The 18,735-nt window shown below is 42.7% G+C and overlaps 1 protein-coding gene, 1 long non-coding RNA gene and 1 other non-coding gene across 10 annotated transcripts in view; 1 reads left to right on the forward strand and 2 right to left on the reverse strand.

Moving 5' to 3' along the window:
• LOC145720868 (uncharacterized) overlaps positions 1-8,367 on the reverse strand; it is a 10,274-nt gene extending 1,907 nt beyond the window's left edge. Inside the window, exons 1-3 of one of the 3 annotated variants that reach the window (XR_014144107.1) lie at positions 8,004-8,367; positions 7,719-7,834; positions 3,534-3,730 (exon numbers count right to left, since the gene is read on the reverse strand). This is a non-coding gene — a long non-coding RNA (uncharacterized LOC145720868). Of the gene's footprint in view, positions 1-1,944; positions 3,731-7,718; positions 7,835-8,003 lie in introns of those variants that run through there. The other 2 variants (XR_014144106.1, XR_014144105.1) reach the window with 2 other exon arrangements.
• The window catches only part of HIPK1 (homeodomain interacting protein kinase 1), a 49,415-nt gene continuing 39,046 nt past the window's right edge, over positions 8,367-18,735 (forward strand). For 2 of the 6 annotated variants that reach the window (XM_081815715.1, XM_081815719.1), the window contains exon 1: positions 8,369-8,563. The gene's annotated coding sequence lies outside the window, so the exon portion shown is untranslated. Of the gene's footprint in view, positions 8,564-9,076; positions 9,232-18,735 lie in introns of all 6 variants that reach the window. The other 4 variants (XM_081815718.1, XM_081815720.1, XM_081815716.1 and 1 more) reach the window with 3 other exon arrangements.
• LOC115936627 (U4 spliceosomal RNA) lies at positions 18,316-18,454 on the reverse strand. The gene has a single exon (XR_004072042.1). It is a non-coding gene; the product is annotated as a U4 spliceosomal RNA (small nuclear RNA).

Here is an 18,735-nt window from a genome sequence, read left to right on the forward strand (position 1 = left end):
CTCACTTCTGTCTGTGAAATCAGAAAGTCTGTATCAGTGGAGATGAACAGTAGTGGATTCAGGATATTTTTTGGAAGTAACATTGAAGACTTTTTCTGATGGATGGAATGAGGGAGGTAAGAAGGTATTATCATCTCCATTTTATTTTATTTATTTATTATTTATTTATTTGAGAGAGAGCAAGAGAGCACATGAGAGTGGGGAGGGTCAGAGGGAGAAGCAGACTCCCTGCTGAGCAGGGAGCCCGATGTGATGCCAGACTTGATCCTGGCACTCCAAGATCATGACCTGAGCCAAAGGCAGTCGCTTAACCAACTGAGCCACCCAAGCGCCCTATCATCTCCATTTTAAGAATGAGGAAGGTGTGGGGCGCCTGGGAGGTATAGTGGATTAAGCGTCCCACTCTAGATTTTGGCTCATGTCATGATCTCAGGGTCTTGAGATCAAGCTCTGCGCTCAGCAGGGTGTCTGCTTGTCTCTCTCCCTCTGCCCCTCTGCCACTCCCTACTCAAATAAATAAATAAATAAAATCTTTTTTTAAAAAAAGAAGAATGAGGAAGGTGAAGTTCATAAGCATGCCTACTATCACCCTAGTTACTAGAAAACTCAGGATTCCTACTGATGTCAAGACTCCAAAGCTCAGTTGTTAAGCATCTGCCTTTGGCTCAGGTGGTGGTCCCGGGGTCCTGGGATTGAGCCCCACATGGGGCTCCCTGCTCTGCAGGAAGCCTGCTTCTCCCTCTCCCACTCCCCCTGCTTGTGTTCCCTCTCTAGTTGTGTCTCTCTCTGTCAAATAAGTAAATAAAATCTTAAAAAAAAAAAAGCCTCCAAAGCTCATGTTTTACTTCTGTACCGGACATTATGGGAACATGGAGGTTGGTCAGACAGAAGCCTATTTCACCTCAGAGAATTTACCCTCTAGGGTTTTGATTAAGGCCCCCCCTCCTACCCACCTCCAAAGGAGAGGGCCACTTGCTAACCCCTTGATGACAGCTTACAGATTTTATAAAAGTGAGTTTCCAAAAGTAATAATAAAAAATTAAGTTAAATTCACAGCCAAAGATGACGATTGTTGAGATTTCCAAAACTCTGTTCTATAGTTAACTGAATTCTGATGCTTTGAGCACCATGAATAAACAATCAGGTAATTTAGTAATTTAGTCAGCCAAATAGTTATTGGTACTGACCACATATCAGGAATTGTGTTAGGCAAGGTATACTTCATTAGGGCCTTTTTGATTTCTGAGTCTGCAGGAAGTGCAAAATGACTTAGCACAAATAATAGTCAATGATTGAATTTCGATTTTCTGTCCTGAATCATAGCCCTTGTGGGTCTCTGTGTCCCTTCCCAGAGCATTTGTTTTGGCTTTGGCTTTTGCTTAGAATTGGGAATAGGGAGAGACATATGGAGGGCAGGTGCTAAAAGCTTGTGTAACAGTTGGTCGAAGGTGAGAAGCTACAGAATGGTGGAGACATGATAATGAGACATGACAATGATCCAGGGAAAGGGAGAGAAAAGCACTATCCCTTGGTTTTGCTGAATAAAGAGTTGGTATATGGAGAAAGTGAGAGAAAGATGGTCATGTGTAGATAAGGAAGGAAACAGAAATGATTAGGGGGAAGGAGGGTCTGAGGAGGAATAAACATGGTTGTAGAAGAATTTAAGGCATTGCTCTTCTCCCAGAAGGCTCTGGATTGACTCTTGAAAATTAGGAAAGTTAGGGATCAAGTCTCTTGCTCATTATCTCTAAATCCTGCAAACCCCCTTCCCCTCCCCTTTTTTTGAAGTGAAATTCACATAACACACAATTAACCATTTTTTAATTTATTTGACAGAGAGAGAGACAGCAAGAGAGGGAACACAAGCGGGGGGGGGGGGGGAGGGGGGAGGGAAAACAGGCTTCCCGCAGGGCAGGGAGCCCAGATATGGAGCTCAATCCCAGGACTTCGGGATCATGACCTAAGCTGAAGGCAGACGCTTAATGACTGAGCCACCCAGGCGCCCCACCACTTAACCATTTTAAAGTGTACAATTCAGTGGCATTTCATGCATTCATAATGTTAACTAGTTGTATTTGACTCTTTCTCTTTAACCCCACAGCCATGGCCTCTTTCCAAACACCCCTTCCACCCAAAGCCATCATTTCTGCTGGGACCCAGTCCCCAAAATGTTCTATTTTGATACAAAAAGAAAACAAGACCAGCAAGACTTACACTTGAGAGCAGGGAAGCCATTTCCTACTCGCAATCCCACTATTCAGCCCAGCAACCACACCAGCTTTAGTGGGGAGATGCTGGGGAGGATAAGAAGTGTGGGAGCCATTAGGGGACCAAACCTTTTTACCATACAGAGAAGGGACTCACTTACCTGATTATCCTAACACAGGTGGGTGCTTCACTTCTCTGCTCTGTATACCACACTCATCTCTGCCTGGTTTTAGTTTCTAACCCCATGGCTCTCTGGTGGCCTAGTGCAGACTGATAACTCCTTCCCAAGGAGTACTTGTCATAATGAAGAGCTCGTGTCCATTGTATATGATAATGTAACAGCATATTTATTCTGTTCACATGTTGCATGGAAAAGGTACTTAAAGATAGTTACTAAAAACAAATAACATCTCACTGATGGCCTGGCTGAAATAGTGCTGTCTTCTTTAAGTCCCTGTTCAGTCAATAGTAATACTTCTAGATGCTTCTGCAAGTGATCTCCAGACAGTTAACTGCTATATTCTTGAGCACTTATAATGCCACTTTGAGGACCAATCTCGGACTTGTTATAACTGTTCCTAATTTATTTCCTTAATTAGATCGTGAAGCCCCTGAGGACACAGAATGTGCTTTATTCATTTTTTATTCTGTCTAACTGAATGCCTGGTACTTATTATTCAGTCAATAAATCCTGGAAGAAAACGTTTTTTAAAAAGTCCTATTTAGTCCCCATCATACATGCTGGATTTGCCCTCTATGAAACCAGTTAAGGGTCCAGAACAACTTTTCCTGGCTTATTCCTGTGGGAAGTGTTAAGAGAGCAAAGTGATTCAGTTCATGATTTCCCAGATGTTGCTGAAGTGGACAGCAGGAACCCAAGCAGCTTCCTTGGATATTAGGAACTGAATATGGGAATTGACCAGAATAGATTCTATCACCCAGTTGGATCAAACCATCCTTCCCAGTTTGTCGGTCACCACTCATATTAGGAAAAGTCCTTTGTAGGAATCACATTGCTTCTGCCCCATCACATTGCACCATGCCACTTAAATTGCTCTTACCAAGATCAGCAGGGACCTTCTCATTGCAAATCCACTGGCCTCTTTTCCATCCTTATTCTCCTTTACTCTCAGAACATTTGGATATCACCAATTAGCTCCTTTTTCTAGAAAAGCTCTCCTACTTCTCTCCTGTGTCACTTAAGAATGATTTTTGGCAGCAAAGAACAGAAAACTTGTCTCACGGTGTTCTTGAAACATACGAACATTTATTTACTTAAAAAGTCCAGAAGCAGTGGGCACTCCCAGGTTCATTCAGAAGCTTACCTCTGTCGTCAAGGACCCCTTCTTTCCATCGTCTCCTTTGCTGTCCTCAGCATGTTGACTGTCTTCATCTTTGTTTGCTGTCACATTTATGGTCACAAGATGGCTATGGCGGCTCCAAGCCTGGTGTCTTCATTCCTTTGTCTCAGCAAAAAAGAGAGGCAGGAACGAAAGAATTGCTTCTGTGACGGTCCTGTCTTCTTTATACAAAAAGAAAATTTTTCCTATGAGCCTCCCATTAGACTTCTTTTCCTATTTCATTAACCAGAACTGGGTCTATACCCACTCCTAGACTAGTCATTGGTGACAAGAAATGGAATTACCAGGATTGGTTTGGACCACTGTAATTTATTTCCTGATTTGGTGAGAGGAAGTTACCTTCTTTGAAATCAAAGGATCTTCCTTCTATTTGAACAAAACTGGGATTCTACTAATATGGGAGAAGTAACATAGGGAATGGCTTTTGGACAAGTGTGGCAGAGACTGGCCTAATTTTTACGACGTCATGTCTCTCGGGCACATAGTGTCACCTCCTAATCACTGTAGCAGTATCCATGTTCCTGAGTTCCCACCAATGTGATGTGTGCAGAATAGATCTCTGTGTTTGCTACCTGCAGGCCTGGCCTATGAAAACTTCCCACATGGGGTGCCTGGGCAGCTCAGTTGGTTAAGTGTCTGCCTTTGGCTCAGGGTATGATCTCAGGGTTCTGGGATCAAGCTGCGCATCAGGCTCTCTGCTCAGCAGGGAGTCTGCTTCTCTCTCTCCCTCTGTGCTCTCTCTCTCTCTCAAGTAAATAAATAAAAATCTTAAAAAAAAACACAACAACTTCCCACACAAATAATCCATATTTTCTCTTCCCTTTGTTTTTTTCTGGGCAGATACAAAGCATCCAGTGGAGAAATACAATGCTCCAAGGAATGGTGAACCTGCAAGAATCAAGATGAGTCCAGAACATCTGACATTCAGACATGCTAAAAAAGACACAGGAGCTTGAAAAGGCCCCCACTGACTAAATCTGGAAAATTTTAGCACCCAAATAATTAAGGACTGTAAAGAATTACAAACCATTGAAAAGCATAGTAATCCATGAGTCTATATCATTATTAGATAACTAACTAATAAGAGATAAGGGAGGATTGGTACAAGTAAGAATCATCAATAGATGCTAAATCTAAGGAAACACGTTTAATGAGGAGCAGGATATTTGCAGGGTGTAAGATGTCTCTCCACAGATTGCTTATTACAAGGAAAAAAATAGTAAATATACTGTGGGGGAATCAGACACCTCAGCAAGGTGACCAAAATTATTATCACCCAATGAGGGACAGAGACATCGTCTGACTTTGGGTTTCACATCCTGAGAAGGACACAATATCATTTATGCAGTATTCTGGCCAGGAATGGATAACCGGGATCTAATAATGAATAAATGTGAGACAAACATGAACAACAAATTGGAAATGAGGAACATTCTCTTGTCCAAACAAAGGGGGTGGGCTGTACTCCTCAAAAATATCAAAGACAAAGAAAAGCTAAGGAACTGATGCAGATTAAAGGAGACTAAAGAGACAGGCAATATATGATCCTGAATTGGATCCTCTACTCGAAGGGGAAAAAGGGTAAGAATGACATTATTGGATTAATTGACAAAATTTGGAATATGGACGGTAGATTAAAGTATGGTATCAATGTTAAGTCTCCTGGAATTGATAACTATATACATTGTGTATGTAAAGGAATGTACATAGGGATAAAGGGGCATGATGTATGCAATTTACTTTCAAATGGCCAGAAAAAAATGTGTGTGTATGTGTGTTACCTATTTGAGACTACAAGTGTTAGAGCAAAAGGGGCAAAACATTAATCAACAAATTCAAGTAAAGGATATATAGGTGCTCTTTTTATTATCAACTTTTCTGTGTGTTCAGAATTATTTCCAAATAAAAGGTTTTCTGGAATCTAGATTTAAAAAATCAGAGGCTTCCCTCTTGTTTCAAAGGCTTTTTCCATGTTCTATCTCCTATCCTTTCCTTCAGACCTTTACTCTCATTTGGTTTTCCCAGTTTTACAACGGTTGGCTTCTACTTGAATTCTCTTTTCTTCCTGGCCCCTTGGATTCACTAATGTTTGGATAGTTGGATGAGTTTTTTGATTCAACTTCTCTCGTGACACAGCTTTTTGGTCAACTTCTCCTAGTTAGCCTTAAGCACTGCAGCTCCTGAGCAAATTTCTTGCCTGCAACATTGAATCTAGGCTCTAGGCCCCAGAGGAATATCATACCCTAAGCGAGATTCAATGCTTCCAACTAGCAACAGCTCCCTCTCCCTCTCCAGCTGCACTGATTTTGTCTAGGAGCAAATAGTTCTCCTATCTGCCCCCTTCTCTCCAGGGTCTCTCCTTGACCAAACCCTCATCATAGCTTTCTAATTAGGTTCTCTTTCTCTAGTCTTTACACCTTCCAGTCAGCCATCCTCCTCATTGCCACTGGCTCTCTAAAGCACAGATTCCTTCATATTACCTGTTTGGTTAAACCTCTGAGTTCTTCAGTGTCTTTAAAATCTCACTCAATCTACTTTACTAATTCCATCTCTTGCCACTTCTCTGCTGAAGTGTCAGCTCTTTCAGAGCATGGACCATGCTTTTTCTTTTTTGTTTAAATATCTCCTTTTCTGAAGTCTTCTCTGGCTCTGTCATTCAAGTCATATATGTCGCCATGCATTTTTTTCCCCTCATTGACCGTAAGCTGAGGAAAGGCCACGTCTTATTCATTTTGCATTTGACCCAGTATCTAGGAGAGTGCCTGGAGTAGAGGAGGCATACAGTGGTTGGATGGATGAATGAATATTAGAGAGGGGGAAATAGTAGATTTTGAGGTCTCCATGTAGTGAGGGAGACTGAAGAAATGACCTAAGAACCATGAAAATAGATCAACAAGTATAAATAAGGTACAAGGAAGTAAAGAGATGATGATGTAGAATTAAATAATTAGAATAAAATGGGAGTCAATCAGGAAAGGCTTCCTCAAGTTGTCTTTTGAGATGTGTTTGAAGAGGAAAGGGACATAACTTGAGATAGTAGGAGCCTAGAAGCATGTCATGGAGTTTGGTTGAGCCAAGGCATGGTAAGTAATTAGTGTGTTTGAAGCCTGTCTACTCCAGAGCTTAAGTTCTGCCTTTTTCCTGGCTCCTCCCCAAGTGGGTATGCTCACCCACTCTCTATATTTTGATGTTTCCCAGGTCAGCCCAATGTAGGACTTTATGTTCTAAGTTCCTGTGAAAATAAGCGAACAAAACTGCCCTGTGTGATTGAACACGTGCTAACCTTGGTCCTCTAGGGAAATAAACTTCCCTTTTTCCAATAAAATAGAACTGCTCCCAGTGCTTTAAGCCAGAAAAGAAACCCTAAGGTACTAACATAGCATTACTGCTTCTTCACAAAAGTATTAGCACATCTTTTGTGTGCGTGTGAGGAGATGGGGATCCAAAGAGGTCAAGAATGTATACTAAGTGAGATCTGAGAAATACAGTGTAATAGCAGAATCTTGACTTAGCCACACCTGTCCGCCTCCTCGAAGAGTATAAGCAAACACCCATGATGCTGGACAGTCGCTTTGTAGGGTTCAGATCACTGCTGCCTCCAGCACTTGCAGGATAGAAAAAATAAACAGATTATACTACTGTCTCTCTAAAAATGGTCCCCACTTTAGGAATAAGAACATTTTATACAGCGGGAGGTACATCTGAAGTCCTAGGAAAGAATCTCTTGACTCTGGGAGATGGCAACAGTTTTTCTTTTAGGATAACCTAGGTTTTTTGTTTTTTTTTTAAGATTTTATTTATTTATTTGACAGAGAGAGACACAGCGAGAGAGGGAACACAAGCAGGGGGAGTGGGAGAGGGAGAAGCAGGCTTCCCGCCGAGCAGGGAGCCCGATGCGGGGCTCGACCCCAGGACCCCGGGACCATGACCTGAGCCGAAGTTAGACGCCTAACGACTGAGGCACCCAGGCGCCCCAGGATAACCTAGTTTTTACAGTGTCCATTTTCTCTGAATGCTGTGTGCCCAACGCACTCCGTTTCCTGAATACCCAGTCTTACTATCTCCTGGTAGAGGCAACAACATTATGGTAGCATTCGGTCACTGCACGTTTTGAGGGGCTGGGTCCAGAGCACACCTGTTCCTTCTCACCTCCTAATGCAAACACAGGTTCCTATGGCGGGCAGCGGGAGAGTCTCCTAAGGGGCTCCTCATGTACGTGGAGGCTTCCAGATCCCGTACACGGATGCCACTCTGCCAGAAAGTCTCTAGATGGCAACGAAACGTTAGAGCCTAAACTGAAGTAATTCCTCACCAGCAGGGGGGCTTCCCGGGTAGGCACTGCCCAATCTCTGGGGATGTCACACTAGACTGTGGCGATGTCACACTGGCTGGGATGACATTTTACGGCTGGACCCCCCTACCGCCACCAAGCACCTTTAAATCGCCGCGGAGTCTGTCGCGCGGAGGGGGCGGGGAATCCGGCCCCCGCACTCGATCCACGCTGGCTCCCCACAGAGGCCCCCCCACTCCCACTCCCATCTGTACTATGCGGTCGTCCTAATCCGCCCGCTCCTCGACACTTCCGCCTCAGTAGGTGTCATGGCGCGGGGCTGGTGAATGGTTCCCGCGGGGCGGGGCCGCCGGATGGGGGCGGCCGCTCGGCGCTCGGCTCGTCGGGTCTGGCGACAACGGCGGCTGCGGAGCGAGGGGCCCGGCGGTGGCCCCGGACGGCAGCGGGAGGCCGAGGCGGGAGCGCGCGGGGCTGAGGCGGCGGCGGCGGCGGCGGCCAGGGGCCGGGCGGCGGAGCGGGCGGGAGGCTGAGGGGGCTCCCCCCGTGGGACGGGCGCGGGGACGGCTCCGGGGGGCGGGGGCCGGGGCCCGGGCCGGCTCGCGCGGGGGGTATGATGACCGGGCGACGGGGCCCCGGATCTCGTCTCCTCCGCCGCCTCCTCACGGCAGCCCCAGCTCGCGGCTGAGAACCAAACCCACCGGCGGTGAGTTGGGCCGAGCGGGAAGGGGCCTTGGCGGGGAGCGAGCTCCCATCCGCTTCCCGAGGCGGGGCCGGGCGGGCCGCGGGCTCTCCGGGGCGCCCGGCCTGCGGGGGGCGCCTCCCTGGGCGCGCCCCCACCCGGGACCCGGCGCCCAGTCCTGCGGCCCGGCAGCTCGCGGCCGCGGAGGAGCTTGCGTTCCCGGGAAAGCGGGGCGGCTCCGGGCTTGTTTTCGGGGCAACTCCCGCTGCCTCCTGCCACTTCTCTTCGGGGCGTGTTGTTGTCCTGAGATGACAGGGGGCCGCCTTGCGCCTCCTCACCCGGCCGGTTTTTCCCGGCCGTTGTGGCAGGTTCCCAGCGTGTGGCTTGTGCGTGTGTATTTCACAGCTCTGCTTATCACCATGGTTTTGGGTTATTTGTGCTCTTTGCGACCAGGAAGCGGTGTCTGGAAAGGACGGCGGTGGTGGGGTGGGTGTGGAAGCTTTTCTATCCTCTCCGCTTCTGTTCTTTAATCGTTAGGTTTGTAATTTGTAATGATGGTGGAGACTACGTGGGACCAGCCCACCTAATGTGTGTCAGTGCAAGGCGGATTTAGAGGTCTGGCTCAGAGGGAAACTTTTGCTGTCTGTCGCCACTTTCCCACAGCTTTCGTTTAAAGAAAAAAGAGAGAAAAGGTGAGGAAACAACCAAAAAACTCTTGAGTAAGGCCCGCGCTGTTCACAGGTCTGTGGGAAAGAGGCCCTTTTTGTGTTTAGCAACTGGGACTTGGGGCTCGGTCTCCAGCAGCGCTGGTCTAACCTCCAGTTTGTTGTGGTGACAAACCGTGAGCATTGGCCTTGTGTTTATGCTGGGCGAGTTTTCTTTCCTGTTTAGGTGGGGGAAGGGAGGAGGGGCTCGAGAAGGGGAAAAAACAATCCTGAGCCCCAGTATGTCTTTACTCCCCTTAAAGCACTCACTCAGTTGTAGATAGACTTCGTTCTGAAGCAGCCCTAGGTGCTTTTTCTTAGTGACACTTTGGGAATTTTCAGTAATTGCATCAAAATATTCATTTCAACTGTAGACTCTTCCTGCCCAGTCTATCCTTTATCTTATTTGTTCCCTAGTAACTGATGAAAACAGCAGCCTGGCTTCCTGCTCTTGATGAAGTGGGGTTAAATTAAGTGGCTGATGCCCTCAGCAAAACCTACAATTTTGCTCTTGTTTGTGTAAAGCTATTTTTGATTCCTGGTCTGTAGTGTGTGTGTTTTAAAGATCGTAGAGAATTCAAATCATTACAAGCTTTTACTTATATAGGTCTAAAGCTTTCTGTAAAACATTTAAAAATCTAACAAGTCCTATTACCTAATAGTTATTCAGCCGGTGATTTTGGATCTTTACATGTAATTACCTCAGAGTTCTGTGTTACAGTACTGGTATGATGAAGTATATCATTGACTTTAAGATACTGATCCCTGCTGGGAGGATATTTTAGTAAAGTAACTTGTGGCTGGAACTGGAGGCAGCCAAGCCAGTAAAGCATCTGATGAGTAAAATGGTGAGTGAGATCTTGTAAATATGTATACTAGCTCTAGTTGGTAAGTAGGACTTTGCTGGTGATACTCATAGTTTATGCTATTTTTGGATTTTGTAGTTTTATGGATTGTAGAGTAAGTTGATTGGTAACTTGAGATTTTAAAACAAACCAGAACTCCCTCCTAAAAGAAAAAAAGATAATCTCAAAATTCACAATTCTCTGGAAAATAGAATTTCTTCATTCTGTGGTTTTGTTTTCATAAGCACAGCTCAGTCAGTGGTTCTGTTGGGAGAAATCAGTGAGCCAAACCTGCCTTGTAAACTTCTTACACTTGGAACTTGCACAACTTGTTGTTAGTTGTATATTGTAACTGGTCCTTTTGTAATTTGAAGTAATTTTGCAAACATGAACTTCCTGATCTGCCCTTTTATGTTCATTTTCACGACTGTACAAAGCAATCCATGTTTTTTTAGCTTTTTTTTTTTTTTTCAAGTTAGTTATTAATTTCTCCCCAGTTTCTTCCCTTAGGTTTCGTGCAATTCTGAGCACAAGCCATCAAAATAATTTTTCCTTCAAGTACCACTTCAACAATCACTGATTTGCTTTTTGGTTCCTTTTTTGTTCCTAATTTCCCAGCTCCCTAAATGACTTACGTATTTTTGTAGAGCATAATTTGGCTCTGTAAAAAAACTTACATCCTGTTTTTGTTTCTTTCTTTCTTTTTTTTTGTGTTACATCACCTAAGTAACATTCTAAATTCTTTGAAGATAGGGAAACTTATGTATATTTCTTTTGGATTTTTTAAGGGCACCTGGTAGGTATAGTGCTTTCCCAGAGTGCTTAATGAAAAAGAATCAGAAGACCTGAATTCTTTGCCAGCATTGCTACTCATTAGCTCTATGTAAAACTTGTTTGCCTTTCTTGGGTCTCCTTTTTCTCATCTTGGAATTAGGGGGTTTTGGAAAGAGTCTCATAAGGTCTGGTTTAGCTGTAAGAATCCTTGTACTTTTTTGCCAGTGTCTTCTGCTTCAGTCAAGTACATCTCCTTACTTGAAACAGTTTTTCATGTTGCCACATTCCCTGGCATACTGGCAAAAGTTATCTCACTTATCTGAAAGAAGTTATTCTGCCTTCCATCTGCCAAAGTGTTGTTACCTTATTTAAAGTCCTATTTTCCTTAGGCCTTTGCTGACTGATCTAAACAGGGTCATCTCAACGTTTATGTTCCATATTGATGTATGCTTTGTTAATTTGACGTTTTCCTTATGCTTGAAACTTCTCGAGGTACAGCTTTCTTCATTCTAAACTTTATAGGCCTTGTAAACTGTTGGGTGCACATACCAAGATCATACCTTTTTTTTTTTTAAAGATTTTATTTACTTATTTGACAGAGGGAGGAGAGAGAGAGAGAGGGAACACAAGCAGGGGGAGTGGGAGAGGGAGAAGCAGGCTTTCCGCGAAGCAGGAGCCCGACGCGGGGCTCGATCCCAGGACCCCGGGATCATGACCTGAGCTGAAGGCAGACGCTTAAAGACTGAGCCACCCAGGTGCCCCCCAAGATCGTACCTTTTTACCAAATATAAAAAACACCTACTTTTCTTTTGTTCTGTAGCTATAGAGTCATCATTCCAAATAAATAGCAGAGTGATTGAAATTTAGGAAAAGATATCCTGCCTAGAAGGAAAGCACCCATCAGCTAGTTTACCAAAATATTACAAAATATTGATTATATGGCTGTAAATTACATAGAATTGTAGGGTTACTCTATCATCAGCTAACACCACTTATTCCACGCCCTCTCTTTGCATACTGGTTGGGCAATTGGCTTGTTGGTTCCTTATGAAGGAAAGTGTTACAGGAAAGGGGTGGGGAACTTCCATTCAAATGGTGTCCTTAGGGTTTCACGCTTATTTTTTCCTTCATGTATCACTATACTTAGAAAACTAATTTAGGTCTTCTCTCGTAGGCAAGAGACTATAATTTCTATTTCACTTGACTATTTCTCTAACTTAGTCAGTATGACACCTGAGATCCCCTTATGTTTATATATGGAGCAGTAATGATCTCTTTCTAGTCATTTATTCTAACAAACATTTGACACCTACCATATGTGATAGATGCTGGTGATACCAAAAAGAAAAAAAAGACACCTACTCTGGTATTGAGAATTGCCCTCACAGAACTGGCAGTTTAAGAAAAGTCAACTTTTTTGGGGGTGGGGGGGGAGAGGCAGAGAGACAGAGAGAATCTTAAGCAGGCTTCATACCCAGCGTGGAACCTGATACAGGCCTCAGTCTCACAACCCTGAGATCACGACCAGAGCCCAAATCAAGAGTCGGACGCTTAACCGACTGAGGCACCCAGGCGTCCTGAGAAGTCAACTTTTAAATAGTCATGCTTAGAATAACATTTAGGGTGGCCTCATGAGTTAATATGTGATCTGGCCCTTGTCTGTCTCTTTGGGCCCTGTTTCTATTATTTTCTCTCCTGTTCTATTCAAATAGGCCAAGAATGTGCCTTGGCACTAACTGTTGTCATTCACTGGAATGGCTCCTTCTTGTGAGTTATATCTTAGCTTAAGTGCTACCACCTTACAAGGCCTTTCCTGACCACCAAATTTAGAGTACCTCTGCCCTTCCCACCGTCTCTGTCACATCACTGTGTTTTGTTTTCATCATAGCATTATCAATAGCTACTGTTTTCTTGGGGGTGTGTGTGTGTCTTCCCAGAAGAAAGTTAAATTCCGGGAGACAAGGAATCTTGTCCTTCTGGAACACCACTGTTATCCCTAGTTTCTAGAACAGTGCTGGGCAGACAGACTAGGTACTCAATATATGTTTGTTAAATGAGTAAATGACATAAATAAGTACAAGTGTGGTAAGTACTAAGAAGTAGTACAGGATGCTGTGGGAGCCTTTACCAGGAAACCTAAGCTAGTACAAAGTGATCCGGGCAAGGCTTTCTGAGTGTTATTTGTCAGCATAAGGCTGACTAAAACATACATAACCTAGGAAATCAGTTTTTCTTTCGTGTAACAGCCTGAAGTAAATGTTCCAGGTTGAAGTGAGCATTCTTGGTGGGCAGGTGGCTCTGCTCTTAGAGGATCATTCAGAGACAGTTCTTTCCATCTTATTGCTCTGTCATCCCTTGAGCATTGTTTCATGGTGGAAGCTGGGTCTCCATGGGTTTCTGCTGGTGGAAATGGAAAGGAACACAAAAAGCTAACCCACACATCACTCTGTCTGTTGGTGAGAGGGGCTGGTGAACATAGCCATGTGCCTGGGGTGAAGGAGAGAGTAGATTTTGATCCAAACCAACAGCCTATACAACACTGAAAAAAGTGAGGTTTAAATGGAGATTAACAGGATAAGTAGAAGTTAGAAAAAGAGAAGACTAGGAGGGTTCAATGAAGTTCAGAGAGGGACTATTATGTGTGAAGGAACTAAGATGGGAGAAATAAGGCCTACTCTAGGAACCCAGAGAAATTTAGTGCTACTGGAAATTTAGAGATCTCGGACTTTATCTCAAGGTTTTAAGCAGAAGACAGATAAGCATTTTTAAAAGCTTCAGTTGTAAGGTAAAGAATGAGTTGGGAGAAGGGAGTTTAAAAAGGGGGCTTGAGAGTACCATTTGGGGGAAGCAAGTTAGGCTGTTGAAATAGTCCAGGATTGTCAGCAGGGGTGGAGAAAAATGGGTGGAGTGGAGAGATAGATGGTGTTGTGGTGAAGGAGTTTTCTTCCCAAAACTACTCCTTGCTTTATTTTTACAGAATGTGTTTTCTTATTTACCTACTTTAATGATGTGAATATTCTTTATGTATCAGCGTGCTGGAGAAGATGTATATCTGTGTACACATCCGCTGAGGACAAGTGCCAGAGGAAGCAATCAATATACAGTACTGATTTTAGGTTATTTAGGTCACCAATTGTTAAATTGTATCAAAGAGGCAAAGATGATGCTAAGTGAAAGCAGTAGGAATTTATTATTGATGTGGAAGATGGAAGTTACCTGAAGAGTAAGGGCAAAACACTGACAAATGATTACCTTGGTTGTCATAACCAACTGTTCCATTCATAGTTATAATATTTGAATCATTTGTAGTAATATTACCTACCTATAGTGCCCATAATGTGGGGCACTCTGTAAGTGTTTGATAGATGTGACCACGGCAGGGAGTGGGGAAGCCTTTAATTTGATTGTTTTTGAAAGCCTTAGGTTCTAGCAAGACTTAGTTCTCTTTAGCAATAAGTGCGAGTACTAGTAACCTTTTGCCTGTTAGTTCTAGTTCCCGATTAATGCATGCAGTGGCCAAATTTGTCAGTATATTTAAATGGAAAGTCAGGTTTGAAATGAAAAGACCAGTTTATTACTAGAGTCAAGAGGTGCAACATTTTCAGGAAGTCAGAAGTAACTTTTTAATTTATTGGGAGCTGCTCTCCTGCTATTTGAGAATATTCTTAACAGAGTCTGATACATAGTAAGTTTTCCACAGATGTTAATTCTGTTCCATAATTTTGTTTGGGAGGCCTCACCCTAGGAAGAAAATTGCTTCCCCACTTTGCAAAGGCAGGTTTTATGGAACATAGTATCTTTATCTTATGTCTAGAAATGGCTGCTTTTAGCTGAATTTCAGGGTGTCATATAGATAAGAGTGTTGATTTTTCTTTTTCTTTTTTTTTAAATTTTATTTATTATTAGAGAGAGAACATGAGCAGCGGGGAGGGGCAAAAGGAGAGGGAGAAGCAGACTGCCCACTGAGCAGGGAGCCTGACATGGGGCTCAATCCCAGGACCTTGAGATCATGACCTGGGGGCAGATGCTTAACCAAATGAGCCACCCAGGTGCCCCAAGAGTGTTGATTTTTCCAGGCAGTTTTGATTATGTATTTTCTTCTCACCTTGTGCTGGTTGAGGTCAGGATGAGTCTCAGCCATACTGGCATGAAACTGACTTAAGTACCACACACCCTTACTGTGGGGAAGGCCAGTGAAATTCTGGGTTTTTCTTTCCCTGTGGGTGGACTTAAAAGTTTGTCTTACTGAATAAGAATTGCATTTGTTTATATACTTAAACTTAGAGAAAAATTCCTAGAACTTGTGCATTTTGCAGTGCTTGCTGTGAAGATTTGAAACCATCAGTATCTGTTATTTTGTTTATTGGGTGAAAAGTTGTCCATAACATTACTCTGGTAAATGCAATATTTTAATGGGTGTCTAGTTATGAACATACTTTTAAAAATTTGGTATTATACTTCATGAATTCTTTTCAGTATTATTACTTTAAGCTTTCATATTCTTAGACATAGCTACAAACTGCAAATTTTGCATTCATTTCATTTATCAAATACTTTTAGGCACATAAAGGTTGTGCTCCTGTTTCTTGATAGATTGTTAAAATTAGTAGCTGAACAGATACGCAATGGAAAACAAATTTCAAAAATTTGCTTCCTTTCATTGTTCAAAAATTGGCTCAGTTTTATGATAGATGAGAAGTACTTTTGCATGTATTTTAATAGGTAAATTTTGTAAAGGTACTACTTGGTTTCACATTTTTCTTTTAATTTGTTATTATGTCAGCGATATAGGCTGAACAAGAGGACTTGTAAATTTGTAGCCTTGTAGTTAAATTGCACTGGCTTTAGCTTTTAATTTACACTTTTTTCTCTTCAGGGTTCACATAAATTATGGAAACTCTTGTTTAAAGTAAATCCAGACCACATCTTAGAAATTGAAGGCTGGGGATTTGTTCTTCGTTCCAGCTGTCTAGTCCAGTGCAGATGGTTTTTAGTTGCATTCAGGCACAAAGAAATGTACACATTGCTTTTTTATGTTCTGTAACAATCCTTTGTCACACTTCCTTCCTTTCTTGTTGTGCTTGTTTATTCTCTTATGACTAGTAAAATTATACTATGTGTAGTATAGGAGACTCCCTCTATATCTCAAAGACTGCACAGGTAAAAGGGAGGGACATTTGAAAAATAAAAGCAAGCATTTGAAAATCCTGCAGTTTGAGTGGTAGGGAGTAGATATAAGTTGGTAGGCAGGGGTCAAAAACATCCAACAAATACTGCGTGTCTGAATATTGCCAGAGTCTCTGTGGTAGTTCCTGGTGATAAGCAAAGAACAAGACAGACAGATACAGTACCTATCATGGAACTTACACTGTAGCTGGAAATGTGAGTAACATTAAATGAATAATTTCGAGTTGTAAGGGAGAAACAAAATGCTATGGGAGTGCACGGTGGTGGGGGGGGAGGGGATGGTGGTAGTTGTGGGTGGGTGTGTGTGTGTGTATGTGAATGAATGGTTTTCCCAGAAGAAAATCTTCAACACATCAGAGGGCCTTCCAAGAACTGAAAAGGGCAGTATGGCTGGAATGGAGGAATCAAGGTGGGGAGATTTTGGAAGACAACAACCAGATTTTTGGAGAGCTTTTTAAGGCAGATTGAGGATTTTGGATTTTATCCACAAAGCAGTGGAAAACCCTGGAGGCAGGGGGAAGAAGGTGGTTAAGAAAGAAAGAGCAGTCATCTGATTTGCATAGTTTAAAAACAAAGATCCCCAGAGTGCATTCAAGATTAGTTGGAGGCTACTGGCTACTGGCTCTTTGAACTAGATTGGTCCCAATGGCTGATTTTGAAATATACTTAGGAGGTAGAATTGGTAAGATTTGGTTATAGATTAGAGTAGTAAGGGAGGAGGAGGAGTCAGGATAATAATACTAAATGAATTCCAGGCACTGAGCACTTTACATATATTAAATAATTTAATTCTCAGAATAACCCCATGAGGTAGGTATTATTATCACCAGTTTATAGATGAGGAAACAGACTCATTGCCTCTCTGATTTTTGGCTTGAGATGTTGGGTATATATGGTGGTGTCATAATTGAGACAGAAGACTAGGGGTGGGGTGGAGGCTCATAAGTTTAATTTTGGACATGTTAAATTTGAGATGTCAGCAAGATATCCAAATTGCAGTGTGGAGTGGTTATTTGGAAATAAGAATTTGGAGTTCAGGAGAGAGAAGTCTGGGGTAGAAATAAAGATTTGAGAATCTTTTGCAGATGACTAAACCTGGGAAGGTAGTTATTGGGAAGGGGGAAAGTATGGATAAGAGAAGAAGAATTAATATAGAGCCCCCAGGCATCTGAGGGTTATATGGTTGAGAAGGGAGAAGATAAATAGGAAATGGCTTGTATGCTATGTCAGTTGTTTGAACTTTTTTCTGAAAGTATTAGCTTTGGGAGTCTTGGGGTTTATTGGGCTTGAGGTGTTTATGGGATATTCCGGGACAGAAAGCTGGGCTGTTCTACGCCCTTTCTCCATATTTTTCTAAGAGTAACTTCCTGTAGTTCTTCAGAAGATCCTCTCAATAGGCTCACATCATCTTGATTACTTTCTTCTGGTCATTTTATCAGTGGTCCTCTTTACAATGTAGTGTGGACAGAGCTAGACACTATTAAAATAGTTAACTGAGCAGAGTAAATAGCCTTCGCTTTGTCCAGTACATTCTGGACACTGTCTATGAATGTAGTTTTTTTTTATTATTTTATTTATTTATTTGACAGAGACAGAGCACAGATAGGCAGAGCAGAAGGCAGAGGGAGAGGGAGAAGCAGGCTTCCCACTGTGCAGGGAGCCCGATGCGGGGCTTGATCCCAGGACCTGGGATCATGGCCTGAGCCGAAGGCAGCGCTTAACCAACTGAGCCACCCAGGCACCCCTCTATGAATGTAGTTTAAGATTGAATTAGCTTTTGGTGGTGGTGGGGGGAGCATTACTACATAATGTTTCTCTTACCAGCTGAAAGTGTTTTTCAAATACATGTGCTCCTCCTAGACCTTGTATTTCTTATCCTTGTGCTTTGTGCTAGTCATACTTTGTTTGGACTACGTAGGATTCTATATTTGTGTTCAATTTCATCTGCTCGATTTGTCTTGTAGTTTCTACCCTATTGTGGTCTTTTTGGACCTGTTACTTAGCAATATATTGAGTATCCTGTCCAAATGATTCCTCTGTAAATTTTATAAGTGTGCCATCTATGTCTAAATTTAAATAATTGATCAAAAAGCTCATCAGGGCAGGAGTGAACACAGAGCTGTGGAATGAGCTCTGGGGCCAAAGAGCCTGGGTTTGAATTCCAGTGCTGCTACTTAATAGCTCTGCTATTTTGGGCAAGTTACTTTAACTACTCTGTATCTTAGTTTCCTCATCTGTAAAGTGGAAATAATGATAGTATCTTTTCCAAAGAGTTGTGGTGACAAATTTTAAATGAGTAATGCATGTGAAGTGCTTAGACGACTACCTGACACATAGTTTTCAATTAGCAATAATCGCGCCTCGGATAAACCTCATTGGCTACGATACTGCCACTGCGCAAAGCTACTACTGCTTGACACATAGTAAGTGATCAGTCATCTAAGCTATTATTATTATTACGGTTATTATTTTATTAACCATAATAGATGTTCATGCTCTTTTAACAATACTACCTGTTGCTGAGTCTCAAAGAGTGATTAAGGGTGTGTGAGTAGACCAAAAAGTTGATCTTCTGTAATAGGAAACGTGTTTTGGAAAATGTATAAAATAAAACCCCAGCCAGATAGGTATATTTTACTTGTGGTTTTTCAAAACTAAAAGTTTTCTGATCTGTTAGTTGAGGGGT

This window comes from Leptonychotes weddellii, chromosome 4 (genome assembly GCF_054177405.1).
Source record: "Leptonychotes weddellii isolate Sample4059 chromosome 4, ASM5417740v2, whole genome shotgun sequence".
In the NCBI taxonomy this organism is placed as follows: Eukaryota; Metazoa; Chordata; class Mammalia; order Carnivora; family Phocidae; genus Leptonychotes; species Leptonychotes weddellii.